Source organism: Nycticebus coucang, chromosome 7 (assembly GCF_027406575.1).
Source record: "Nycticebus coucang isolate mNycCou1 chromosome 7, mNycCou1.pri, whole genome shotgun sequence".
NCBI classification, from domain to species: domain Eukaryota; kingdom Metazoa; phylum Chordata; class Mammalia; order Primates; family Lorisidae; genus Nycticebus; species Nycticebus coucang.
This window is the reverse complement of record NC_069786.1, coordinates 77,372,122-77,387,237: the sequence shown is the minus strand read 5'-3', so window position 1 is coordinate 77,387,237 and position 15,116 is coordinate 77,372,122.

Below are 15,116 nucleotides of genomic sequence, written 5' to 3'. Positions count from 1 at the left end.
AAATCAATTAAAGTGCTAGAAATTAAACACAATGTACCATGAGCAAGAAATTCTAATATGAAGCAGTAGATAATCTAATACATGCTCACATAACAGAAAAACGCAATTTAAAGTGGGGGTGGAGGTATAAGGGATTGGGGATAGGGAAGGGGCGGGAGATGGGGGCTTTTGGTGTATGGCACACCTTTGGGGGTGGGACAATTATAGAGGGACTTTACCTAACAAACACAAACAGTGTAACCTAATTTTTTGTACCCTCCTTGAACCTGAAACAAAAAGAAGGAAAAAAAAAGAAATGTAATAGCTGCTTGAAGAAGAGAATGATCAGCATTTTCAGAAATAACCAGAGTGCTTCATAGACTTATGCTAGACATGGGAAATCACTAGCATTTGAGTCATTGGACAGGATCTGAAAAAATGGAGAGTAAAAGAGCAAGGCAGAGGGAAAAAAATCAGCAGAGGCAACAGCAGGACCAAAAAGCTGAGTTGTCAGAATGAATGTACCAGTTCTCAGTTGACATGGACAGACTCCCTTAAAAAAATTTAAAACTATCTCATTCCTGTCCTTACACAAATTTGAATCCCTGAATTCTTCCACCCACAGGAATATGCAGAAGAGTTCAGGACCAACACATCATTAAGGAACACTTTGTTCTCAAGAACCTAACCTCCTGGCTCTCATTGCTCTTTTACCAAAAGCGGCACAGACCATTTTTGGCTGCCTGTCAACATGCAACTTGACACCGCACTGATTAATGTGTCTAAGGCTAGAAAGGCAATGATAAAAATGACAATCAGATGTTTCACATTTAATTTCTGATAGTCACTTCCCCAAATACAACTTGTAGAATTTATAGATCAAAAGAAAAAATGTGTTCATTTTTTCAAATCAGGTACAATACTGTGACTCTGATTTACCTGATTTGTACAGCCTAGTATGATTGGCCAGAGCAAGTCTGACATAAGGAGGAAGGAAAGGGGTGGGCAGAAAGAGAACGTTTTTGTCATGGGAATGCTTGGGATTATCACATAACTGGAGGGAACCATGGAATCAAGTCTTTCCCATAAAATTTGTCATGGCTATCAGAAACCTAGAAAGGATATGCACATGGTGTGCAGAAGTGCCTTTGCATTGTGCTCTTGGAATGCTTTGCCCAGTGGAGGAAAGCTCACCCATGCTGCTCCCTCCCTCTCCAAGGAGGTCGGTGATTCTTGATGAGGAAGTCTCACACTGCAGGATGAATCATAAAATAGTTATTATGATATTGAATTACTTTTGTACGGCCTCTCTCTATTTAAGCTACAACTGAGACTTCATCTTCAACTAATCTTACTTTCATAATTGCCCTGTCCCAACACCCACTGATATATTCATTCTATAAAATTTATGTAGTAATGTCCCAGGTGCTTTCTAGGGGACTTACGATGATATAATTAACATGACATCAGAAATAATTTATTGACGTCATGTGCAGTTTGAATATTATTTCATTTCTCACTATGTGAGGGGACCTTGTTTTATTGTTTGCCACAATCTTAACTTTTTTTATTCAGATTGATTGAAGCATACAAATGATTAGGTTACATTGTTTGCATTTGTTAGGTAGAGTCCAAGTTGTAGTTGAGTCCTTCACTGAGGTGGTGTGCCATATACCCTCACATTGTGCCCATTAGGTGGTAGCACAGCAAACCCCCTTCCTCTTCCCCTTTCCCTTCTCACTCCTCCTCCCTACCCCCATGTGGATGTAGTTGTGTTTTTACACATGTGCAAGTGTAGTTGTTCATCTATTGGTTTCATAGTAGTACTGAGTACACTGGATACTTGCTTTACCATTCTTGTGGTACTTTACTTGGGAGGATGGTCTCCAAATCTACCCAGGCTATCCAGGTAAGTATGAAAGATATAAAGTCTCTACCTTTTTAATGGCTAAGTAATATTCTATGGTATACATACACCATAGTTTATGTATCTATTCATGGATTGAAGGGCACTTGGGTTGATTTTACATCTTGGCGATTGTGAACTGAGATGTGATACACATTCTAGTGCAAATGTCTTTATGGTAAAAATTTTTTTTTCCTTTGGTTAGATATCTAGTAATAGGATTACAGGGTCAAATGGAAGGTCTATTTTTAGTTTCTTGAGGACTCGCTATAATTCTTTCCAAAAAGACTGCACTAGGGAGCAAGATGGCAGCCGAGTAACAGCTTTCTTGCATCTGGGCACTGTGAGTCTGGGGAGATAGAACTCCAGGCATCTCTGGCTGGTGGGATCTGCCTATCATTACCCCTGCGTGGATACAGGGAGTCAGCGAGAAACTTCTGGACCCCAAGAGGAGGACTAAAAGAGTGGAAAACCGGCAAGTGGTCGCGTGTGTTTAATCCGTCTAAACCCGCCCACAACTGTAAGTTCAGTAGCAGCGAGACTGCAAACCAGAAAGGCCTTACCTGTGAACTGTTTTGGTGTCTTTGGACTTGGCACTCAGTTGAACTGCCTTGGGGAGAGCCTGAGTGGGAGTGCGGAGAATACTGGCCATTGTCTAGGGCCCCAGTCTGAGCCGCTGAGCCAGACGGAGCAAATGGTGTTTGGCGGTGGGTCACAGGGAGCCATTGTGACCGATCTGCCCTGGCAAGCTCCGCCCTCGGGGTTGCAGAGCTAGAATTGGGTGGGAGCTGGTAACCCAGCGACCAAGTAGCCTAAGGGCAGGGTCTGAGCCGCCTTGCAGCCCTAACCCTCAGGGGCAGAGCGAGACCAGTTTTGGCACACTGGGTAAGTGGATAGCCACTTCAGCAGTGATTCCAGTGACAAGCATTTTCCTGGGAAAGCTTCTGCTCAGCAAGTGAACAAGTTCAAAGTGCCTTTTAAGTGGGCTGAAGAGAGATTTAGGGTGTCTACCTGCTGGGGTTTGAGAAATCAGCACCCTCCAGTCGTATCAGAACTGTGATTAACATCTCATACCCCAGAAGACCACGTGTTGCCCAGACAATATTCAATAACATATACATACTGCTTTGTTTTTGGTTGTGTTTTTTTTTTTTTTTTTTTGGTTTGGTTGGGTTTTTTTTGTTTATTTTGATGTTCTTGATGTTGTTTTGTTTTATAAGTTCAACCTTTTCCATACAGATCCTTTTTCTTTCTCAATTTTTCTAGTTTAATTATAATTTCCCATTGCTGTCTTTTTGAATGATTAGAACTTCATTTTTGCTAGTGTTTCTACTGTTATTGTTTGGTTTTTCACCCAATTTTATCTGGTAAAGTTTTCTGTTTGCTTGTTTTGGTTTGATTTATAGAATTTTTGTCTTTCCTCTCTACTGGGTGGAGGTGGGGTACTGGGTCTGATCAGGTTAGCAAAGAGCTGCTGACCTAAAGGGAACCATCCAACTGGGCATCCCCAGAAGGTGGTTTTTTTTTAAGGTTGTGTCAAAGTACCCTACTGTACACCTATATTGTTCTGTCTCTACACCTATATTCTTTTTGTCAATATTCCTTTTACCCACCCCTTCTCCTTTCTCTATTTTTCTTTTTTTTCTTATCACTCGGTCCTCCTTTCTTTCATCCCTTTTTTGCTCTTCAACCTTCTCACCCCTCTGGTCCTGTAACCCTTAGTCCACAGGCACGAGAACTTAAAGAGCAAGAGGAAGTGAAAGGAAAATTAGGGCAAGGAAACAGATAAAAGAAACCACTCATGAGGAAGAATCAGCAGAAAACTCCAGGCAACATGAAGCACCAGTCCAGAACAACCCCGCCAAGGGACCACAAGGTAGCTACTGCAGAGGATTCCACCTATGAAGAAATGTTAGGAATGACAGAAAGGGAATTTAGAATACACATGTTGAAAACAATGAAAGAAATGATGGAAACAATGAAGGAAACTACTAATAAAGTGGAAAATAACTAAAAGGAAATCCAAAAACAGAATCAAATAAGAGACGAATGATATGAAGAATATAAAAAGGATATAGCAGAGCTGAAGGAACTGAAACAGTCAATTAGGGAACTTAAAGATGCAATGGAAAGTATCAGCAACAGGTTAGACCATGCAGAAGAAGGAATTTCAGAGGTAGAAGACAAAGTTCTTGAGATAACTCAGATAGTAAAAGAGGCAGAAAAGAAGAGAGAGAAAGTAGAAAGTTCACTGTCAGAATTATGAAACTTTATGAAGCGTTCCAACATACGAGTTATAGGAATTCCAGAAGGGGAAGAAGAATGCCCCAGAGGAATGGAAGCCATACTAGAGAATATTATAAAAGAAAATTTCCCAAATATCACCAAAGATTCTGACACACTGCTTTCAGAGGGCTATCGGACCCCAGGTCACCTCAACTCTAACCGAGCTTCTCCAAGACACATTGTGATGAACCTGTCCAAAGTCAAGACAAAAGAAAAGGTTCTGCAAGCTGCCAGGAGTAAGCGCCAGTTGACCTACAGGGGCAAATCCATCAGAGTGACCACAGACTTCTCTAATGAAACTTTACAAGCAAGAAGACAATGGTCATCTACATTTAATCTACTTAAACAGAACAATTTCCAGCCCAGAATTCTGTACCCTGCTAAGCTAAGCTTAAAAATTGACAGAGAAATCAAATCATTTATGGATATACAAACATTGAGGAAATTCGCCACAAAAAGACCAGCTTTACAGGAAATACTTCAACCTGTTCTGCACACTGACCACCACAATGGATCAGCAGCAAAGTAAGAACTCAGAAATTAAAGGACAGAACCTAACCTCCACACTGATGCAAAAGATAAAACTAAGCAATGGACTCTCACCAAATAACACGAATAGAATACTACCACACTTACCAATTATCTCAATAAATGTTAATGGCTTGAATTCCCCACTGAAGAGACATAGATTGGCTGACTGGATTAAAAAACACAAGCCATCTATTTGCTGTCTGCAAGAAGCACATCTGGCTTCAAAAGACAAATTAAAGCTCCGAGTCAAGGGTTGGAAGACAATTTTTTCAGGCAAATGGAATTCAGAAGAAAAGAGGAGTGGCAATCTTACTTTCAGATACATGTGGATTTAAAGCAACTAAAGTCAAAAAAGACAAAGATGGTCACTTTATATTGGTCAAGGGAAAAATACAACAAGAAGACATTTCAATTTTAAATATCTATGCACCCAATTTAAATGCTCCCAGATTCTTGAAACAGACCTTACTCAGTCTGAGCAATACGATATCCGATAATACCATAATAACAGGGGACTTTAACACTCCTCTTAAAGAGCTGGACAGATCCTCTAAACAGAAATTAAACAAAGATATAAGAGATTTAAATGAGACCCTAGAACAACTGTGCTTGATAGATGCATATAGAACACTCCACCCCAAAGATAAAGAATATACATTCTTCTCATCACCCCATGGAACATTCTCCAAAATTGATCATATCCTGGATCACAAAACAAATATCAACAGAATCAAAAGAATTGAAATTTTACCTTGTATCTTCTCAGACCATAAGGCACTAAAGGTGGAACTTGACTCTAACAAAAATGCTCGACCCCACCCAAAGGCATGGAAACTAAACAATCTTCTGTTGAATAACAGATGGGTGCAGGAAGAAATAAAACAGGAAATCATTAACTTCCTTGAGCATAACAACAATGAAGACACAAGCTACCAAAACCTGTGGGATACTGCAAAAGCAGTTTTGAGAGGAAAATTCATCGCTTTAGATGCCTACATTCGAAAAACAGAAAGAGAGCACATCAACAATCTCACAAGAGATCTTATGGAATTGGAAAAAGAAGAACAATCTAAGCCTAAACTCAGTAGAAGAAAAGAAATATCCAAAATCCAATCAGAGATCAATGAAATTGAAAACAAAGGAATCATTCAGAAAATTAATGAAACAAGGAGTTGGTTTTTTGAAAAAATAAATAAAATAGATAAACCATTGGCCAGACTAACGAGGAATAGAAGAGTAAAATCTCTAGTAACCTCAATCAGAAATGATAAAGGGGAAATAACAACTGATCCCACAGATATACAAGAGATCATCTCTGAATACTACCAGAAACTCTATGCCCAGAAATTTGACAATGTGAAGGAGATGGATAAATATTTGGAATCATACCCTCTCCCTAGACTTAGCCAGGAAGAAACAGAGCTCTTGAACAGACCAATTTCAAGCACTGAGATCAAAGAAAGAAAAAAAAATCTTCCAACCAAAAAATGCCCTGGTCCAGATGGCTTCACACCAGAATTCTATCAAACCTTCAAGGAAGAGCTTATTCCTGTACTGCAGAAATTATTCCAAAAAATTGAACAAGAAGGAATCTTCCCCAACACATTCTGTGAAGCAAACATCACCCTGATACCAAAACCAGGAAAAGACCCAAACAAAAAGGAGAATTTCAGACCAATCGCACTCATGAATATAGATGCAAAAATCCTCAACAAAATCCTAGCCAATAGATTACAGCTTATCATCAAAAAAGTCATTCATCATGATCAAGTAGGCTTCATCCCAGGGATGCAAGGCTGGTTTAACATACGCAAGTCTATAAACGTTATCCACCATATTAACAGAGGCAAAAATAAAGATCACATGATCCTCTCAGTAGATGCAGAAAAAGCATTTGATAAAATCCAGCATCCTTTTCTAATGAGAACACTGAAGAGTATAGGCATAGGAGGCACATTTCTAAATCTGATTGAAGCTATCTATGACAAACCCACAGCCAATATTTTACTGAATGGAGTAAAACTGAAAGCTTTTCCTCTTAGAACTGGAACCAGACAAGGTTGTCCTCTGTCACCTTTACTATTCAACATAGTGCTGGAAGTTCTAGCCAATACAATTAGGCAAGACAAGGAAATAAAGGGAATCCAAATGGGAGCAGAGGAGGTCAAACTCTCCCTCTTTGCTGACGACATGATCTTATACTTAGAGAACCCCAAAGACTCAACCACAAGACTCCTAGAAGTCATCAAAAAATACAGTCATGTTTCAGGATATAAAATCAATGTCCACAAGTCAGTAGCCTTTGTATACACCAATAACAGTCAAGATGAGAAGCTAATGAAGGACACAACTCCCTTCACCATAGTCTCAAAGAAAATGAAATACCTAGGAATATACCTAACGAAGGAGGTGAAGGACCTCTATAAAGAAAACTATGAAATCCTCAGAAAGGAAATAGCAGAGGATATTAACAAATGGAAGAACATACCATGCTCATGGATGGGAAGAATCAACATTGTTAAAATGTCTATACTTCCCAAAGCAACAACCTATTCAATGCCATTCCTATCAAAATACCAACATCATACTTTCAAGATTTGGAAGAAATGATTCTGTGTTTTGTATGGAACCGGAAAAAAACCCGTATAGCTAAGGCAGTTCTTAGTAACAAAAATAAAGCTGGGGGCATCAGCATACCAGATTTTAGTCTGTACTACAAAGCCATAGTGCTCAAGACAGCATGGTACTGGCACAAAAACAGAGACATAGACACTTGGAATCGAATTGAAAACCAAGAAATGAAACTAACATCTTACAACCACCTAATCTTTGATAAATCAAACAAGAACATACCTTGGGGGAAAGACTCCCTATTCAATAAATGGTGTTGGGAGAACTGGATGTCTACATGTAAAAGACTGAAACTGGACCCACACCTTTCCCCACTCACAAAAATTGATTCAAGATGGATAAAGGACTTAAATTTAAGGCAAGAAACAATAAAAATCTTCCAAGAAAGCATAGGAAAAACACTGGAAGATATTGGCCTGGGGAAAGACTTCCTGAAGAAGACTGCCATGGCAATTGCAACAACAACAAAAATAAACAAATGGGACTTCATTAAACTGAAAAGCTTCTGTACAGCTAAGGAGACAATAACCAAAGCAAAGAGACAACCTACACAATGGGAAAGGAGATTTGCATATTTTCAATCAGACAAAAGCTTGATAACTAGGATCTATAGAGAACTCAAATTAATACACATGAAAAAAGCCAACAATCCCATATATCAATGGGCAAGAGACATGAATAGAACTTTCTCTAAAGAGGACAGATGAATGGCTAACAAACACATGAAAAAATGTTCATCATCTCTATATATTAGAGAAATGCAAATCAAAACAACCCTGAGATATCATCTAACCCCAGTGAGAATGGCCCACATCACACAATCTCAAAACTGCAGATGCTGGCGTGGATGTGGAGAGAAGGGAACACTTTGACACTGCTGGTGGGACTGCAAACTAGTACAACCTTTCTGGAAGGAAGTATGGAGAAACCTCAAAGCACTCAAGCTAGACCTCCCATTTGATCCTGCAATCCCATTACTGGGCATCTACCCAGAAGGAAAAAAATCCTTTTATCATAAGGACACTTGTACTAGACTGTTTATTGCAGCTCAATTTACAATCGCCAAAATGTGGAAACAGCCTAAATGCCCACCAACCCAGGAATGGATTAACAAGCTGTGGTATATGTATACCATGGAATACTATTCAGCCATTAAAAAAACTGGAGACTTTACATCCTTCGTATTAACCTGCATGGACGTGGAAGACATTATTCTTAGTAAAGCATCACAAGAATGGAGAAGCATGAATCCTATGTACTCAATTTTGATATGAGGACAATTAATGACAATTAAGGTTATGGGGGGGGAAGCAGAAAGAGGGATGGAGGGAGGGGGGTGGGGTGTTGGTGTGTGTCACACTTTATGGGGACAAGACATGATTGCAAGAGGGACTTTACCTAACAATTGCAATCAGTGTAACCTGGCTTATTGTACCCTCAATGAATCCCCAACAATAAAAAAAAAAAAAAAAAGACTGCACTAGTTCGCAATCCCACCAACAGTGTAGAACTATTCCCTTCTCTCTACAATTGTGCCAACATCTACAGTTTTGGGACTTTTTGATATGGGGTATTCTCTCTGGGAGTAAATGATGTCTCTGGTGGTTTTGATTTGCATTTCTCCGATGGTTAGAGATGATGAGTATTTTTTCATGTGTTTGTTGGCCCTGGCCATCTGTTTGTCTTTTTCAGAGAAGTTTCTTTTCATGTCTTTTACCCAAAGATAAATGGGATTCTTTGCTCTTTTATTGTTGATTAGTTTGAGTTCTCTCTAGATTCTGGTTATTATTTCTTTGTTAGATTCATCACATGAAAATATATTTCCCACTTTGGAGGTTGTCTGTTTGCTTTAATTGCAGTGTCCTTCACTGTGCATAAGTTTTTTAGTTTGAATAAGTCACATTTATTTATTTCTGTTGTTGCTCTGATTGCCAATGGAGTCTTCTTCATAAAATCTTTCCCTAGGCCAATATCAACAAGAGTTTTCCCCACACTTTCTTCTAGGATTTTTACTATTTTGTATCTTAGATTTAAATATTTTATTCCATTGTGAGTCAATTTTTGTAAGTGGTGAGAGGTACAGGTCCAGTTTCATTTCTTTTCCTGTGTTTATCCAGCACTATTTATTGAATAGGGATTCTTTTCCACAGCTCTTGTTTGGTTTATTGAAGATCAGATGGCAATATGAGTCTTTTTTCATCTCTAGGTTGTCTGTTCTATTTCATAGACAGATGTCTCTATTTTTGTGCCAATACCATGCTGTTTTAATCACTATAGACTTGCAACATTACCTGAGATCTGGTAAAGTGATGCCTCCAGCTTTGTGTTTATTTTGGTTCCACACAAAATGAAGAACATTTTTTTTCAAATTCTTCAAAGTATGATGTTGGTATTTTAATGGGGATTATATTTAATCTGTAGATAGTTTTGAGTAGTAGAGGCATTTTGACTATGTTGATCCTTCCCAGACAATGTTCTTCCATTTGTTGAAGTCTTTTGCAATTTCTTTTCTTAGGATTTCAGAATTTCTCTGCTGAGATCTTTCATATCCTAATTTAGATATATTCCTAGGTGTTTCATTTTCTTTGAAGCTACTGTGAAGGGTATCATGCCATGTTCTTAACTGTTCAAGCATTAAGTTTTTTTTAAAGCTCATTTCTCTGATAGCATGGATAGCAACAAAATCTACCAAGTTCCTCTGCATAAACCTTGTGCCATTTCAGGTTTGGCATGGAGTTGTTGGAGATAGCTGCCTACCATGCTGCCTTCCTCATTCGCTCCTTGCTTTTGGTACAACTGAAGATGGATGGTTGGAGACCAGTATCATGCCTTCCAATGGCTCATAACAACTACACCCAACTCATGGATTAGATATCAGCTCTAGCTCCTTCATCAGAGGCAAACAGGAGCTTCAATGAATGAATAGCATAGTTTCTCACCACAAATAGATTTTGCCTTTGAATGTAGTGTAGACAAATTTCCATAGCATGTTATTAAAACAAGAAATATTTACTAAACCAAACTCACCCTTATAATAATTTATAGCCCCATAGAGCAATACTGTAAGATGGAAATTATTGTTTCAACTACAAAGATATTTGCCTGAGCTGGAAGAAAACTGGTTGAATCTCAGTCAATCCTTGAGCACTGTAGTAATTTCACTCTTTCACGCCTATGTACATGCTATTTTCTTTCTTTGCCTAGAAGTACTACTTGTCTTTTCTTGGAGAACCCACCTTAGAGGTCGCCCCTGGGGTGAAGTTCTTCCTGACCTGGTAAGGCAGAGAATAATGTTCCCTCTTTTGTGCTTATATTACTGACTTTTGTTGAAACACTGTTCATTTTAATTCAGTTCTAAACTCTACACTCCTTGAGAACAAAGACATCTTTATGTTTGTTTTCTTAATGCCAGGCTAATAGCAAGGATTCGGTACTTGTTTGTGAAATAAGCACTGTCACAGTCACATGAAGTAAGTGTCTAACATTAAATGGACAAGGAGGAACTTGTAACCATTTGTCTATGTCCCCAGTGACTGCCCCAGCTGTGCAGAGATGAGGGTAACCAACACTGTTTATACCATTATGTTGATAATATCAATTCTGGATGAAATGAAGACAAGGGCAGTCTTAAAATGAAAAGCTATCCATTCATTCAGGTAGACATTCAGTAAACATTTACTGATTAATCACTATATGTAATAGAAGGCAAGATAAATGACACAATCTTTGCTTTCAAGGAGACAAGATCCTAAAGCGTTAGGATCCAGGGTACTAACTGTTGAGCACTGGGACAAAAGAAGCATCTCGTTCAAATCAGGTGAATCAGGAGGGATTGTCTGAGGGGTTATGCCCTATGCCCCTGGAAGATGGACAGGATGTAAGTATGAAGAAAGTCCAGAGTGTCCTAAGGAAATTGGAAAAGCCATATGAATGTTCAGTGTTAGAGAAGAAGCTCGCACTTCTGAGGTCTTGCAAATAGTTTGATATAGTTGGATTTGTGGCCTAAAAAGAAAAGACAAAATAGGAAAAAGAGTTTTCCCTGGTTATAAGCTAGTGAGAGATAAGTATAAATGTCTGTAAATGAGCTTCAGGTCTTCAAAGGCACTCATGTAATGGATTCTAACTGCATCCTCCACCTAAGTTCTTATTGAGCTGTTCTGCCAGAATCATAGACTCTGGAATAGACAAGTCAAAGTGAACATACCTTGGGGATTTTTCCTTTAAGGTTGAGGACAATTATATGAATCCTATTTATTAACATTTTGAACAGTTATTTACATTAAAACCCACAAGGCAGACATAGTAAACATTTTTACATAGATGAAAAAATTAATATTTTAAAACTTTCTTTGAAATCTAAAAAAATAAAACCAATAATCAACTAACTGATTTTAACATATTAGTATGGAAAGTTTGAAGAAAACCATATTTTGGTAAAACAGATTATGTATTGTAATTTTTGAGTACTTTATATTAACCAGATGTGGCTATAGTATAATTGAGTTTTATCTCCATGGATGAGTGACTTGATTTAGAACAAAATTAAAGTCACCATACGAACCTTCAATAGTAATTTCCTAGACTGAACTTAATCTAAATTCAACTTTGTATGAGAAATGCTGTGTTTCTGCTAACTCTAATTCCAATCTTTGTCTTTGAATTTCTAAATCAGCATTACCTCCCTCTAGAGTACAGCTGTCACTTTGCTAAATCCATAACAGCAGACCTACTTATTTCTCTGAGAAAATCATGGAACACAGGAATAGTCTTATCTCTAAACAATACCTACAGAGAGGATACAGAATTTCCAAGGGATATTATAGTTGTTCAAAGGCAGAAAGGGTTATAAATCAGTTCTAGTGGTAGAACAAACCTCCATATTACATATGCAAATAGAATCAGTTATAATCCTTGCTAGGATTATCAAATGCCTCAAAACGATATTTGTAAAATTTTAATAAATAATGAAAGTGAAGAAAATTGTGTACATTTATTTACATCAAGTGAATGCAAACATTTAAGAATCTCCCAGAGCAAAACTCCATGCTAAGTTTCCAGAGAAACAGAGATGAGCTCAGCACAGCCTTAGTGTGCAAACACCCTTCAGAATGTAAGAGCTGATAGCATCTCCCTCACCGAACAGCTCTTCCTTATAAATGTAAAATTCTTCACCATTGAATATGCTCTCTTTCCCACCTCACGTCAACATGTAAAAAGTTCAAGGCCTTTTGAAAAGAACAAAGGTAAGTAACTGTGATGAACTAGATTTACGTTCATTTAGGATGTCATCCAGAAATTTTCTTAACAGGCAAAGCAAAACAAACAATAAAAACAAACAAACAAACAAAAAACTCCCCACAAAACAAAACAACCTCCACAGAATTAATAGGGCTATCAGTACATAAAGGTTGTAAGAAATAAAAGAGAAAGTAGTTTCTTTGTAAATAAGCAACATGAAATGTGCAGTGTGGGACACAGGTGTGGGAAGTACAGAAAAAGGGAGTTGTTGTTTTTTTTTTTAATTTAAAGGTGTGTAAACAAAAATCCTACACTGATAAAATATATGAGAAAATGTTTTACAGGAAAAAATGTCATACATCTAGGCTTCAAGATATTTACAAAATATTAATTCTCACCACACATCTGGGATCAGTGGGCATCATTTCTGCTATTGGGAAGAAAGGTGCCAATTGCCTAGGGCCATGCAGCCTGTCACAGTGTTGACTATGACTAAAATAGGTTTCCTGGCTCTCTGGATTTCTGATATCCAGTTCTGCATACTTCAGCCTTCCAGTATCTATCTTCCATTAGATACTCTGCAATTTAAACTCTTCTCTTACCAGTTTATGCCAACTGCTTAAATAGCCTGTCAATTCTTCAAGTGTTGTAAGTATCTACAGCATAGGAACCTAATATGTCCTCAAGGGCTTGTACCTACTATTGCTTGAAGTAAGAGTAGGAAGAGCCCTAAACCTCTCACCTCTATCAATAGTTTACATTCAAGCACGGGTGTTAATGTCTTATTAAAAGAAGACTTCGTTGTATATAGCTCAGAGGAGTCCCAAATAGATCTTCAGATAGGAAACTAAATTTTCAAAGTTGATGAAGTGAATCAATATTTATACAATATCAACACAGTTTGTTAAAAAGTATAAAAAAATGGCTGGGCCTGGTGGCTCACGCCTATAATCTTAGCCCTGTGGGAGGCCGAGGTGGATGGATAGCTTGATCTCACAAGTTCAAGACCAGCCTGAGCAAAAGGAAGACCCTGTCTCTGCTAAAAATAAAAAGACTAAGTCAAGAGGATTGCTTGAGCCCAAGAGTTAGAGGTTGCTGTGAGCAATGATGCCACAGTAGTCTACCCAGGGTGACAGCATGAGACTCTATCTCAAAAAAAAAAAAAGTATACACACACACTCACACACACACACGAAAAAAGTCAAACAGCTGAAAAGAAGTGTACATGTGTGCACATGTGCTTAAGTTAGAGTAGAATTTGTTCTGCATCATGCCACATGACTGGTTTATTTTTCATGAAATTGAGTGATTGTTTGGCATTGAACGCACACAGCATGTAGAAGTGCCCTATATTTAGATATTTTGGTATTAAAGAAAAAAAAACCACTTATGCCTAGAAACATGTTTCTTGTTGGGATGACTGAAAAAAATCCGAAAGTTAATAGAAAATTGAAAATTGAACACAAAGGAATGATATTAGGAATGTACAACAATGGCAGGAAGAAAGAGAAAAGAGAAAGATGAGGTGGCAAGGGGATGTGTGTTGCCATAAAAGTACTGTTCACTCTACAACTGTGTATGGAGAAACTACCATTCCTAGGAACTGTTTTGTTTCCTAGATAAAATACCATAGATCTCATATTCCAGTGAGTGGAGAAAGGAAAGAAATAGGCATAAATTACAGTCCATGTCAGGATAAGATAAACACTGACTATATTGACATTTTACAGAGGATCGGCTTACAATTTTAAATAGTTAGATAAAATTAAAGTTTTGAAGATGGCTTAAAATAGGAATTGTTTACCTGTGATCACATATCTATACAGCAGTACATAGTTTGTAATAAAAATGATTTCCACTAGATGTTCTTTCAAGCATCATGCCCTTCTGTCCTAAGAAACAATCTAAGATAGTACTTTATAATAAAACTATTACCACGATAACTCACTGACTTTATAGAGGGATATTTCTGTGTACAGTGTTTGAAGTCGTAACGGTGGCTTTCTCCTCTCATCTCTAAATCTTTATGTTCAAAGCCTTGTTGCTTTGGGTCTCAATAGCAGGGTTTGATAGTTTTATATTCACTCCATAGAGCCCTATAGCTCTATGATAATTGATTGAAGAATGACAAGTAAAGGTAATGAAATGAAAAGAGAACCTCATCAATGGAAGATGACATACAGTTCAGCAGACCCTTAAATCTCCTCTCCTGATTTGTTCCTGTGAACACACACACGATCTCAGTGCCACACATCGTATTAGTAATGTGTCTGAAGCTCAGTAAGGCTTACTTTACTTCTTTTTTAAATAGTCAACTTTGTTTAAAATACTCCTCAAGCAAAATATTGTGCATAGCAGAGTCTTTGGCATGATCACATCCTTTTATACTGTGAACCAAAACTTCTTCCAATAGCATTTTGAATCTCTAATATTCGGATTAGAAGAAGGAACTTTTGCAAATTTGTTCATGTTTTTATTCAATAATTTATTCAGTCATGTAACAACATATTTAGAGACTTTATAATAGCAACCCCCTGTGCTAAGA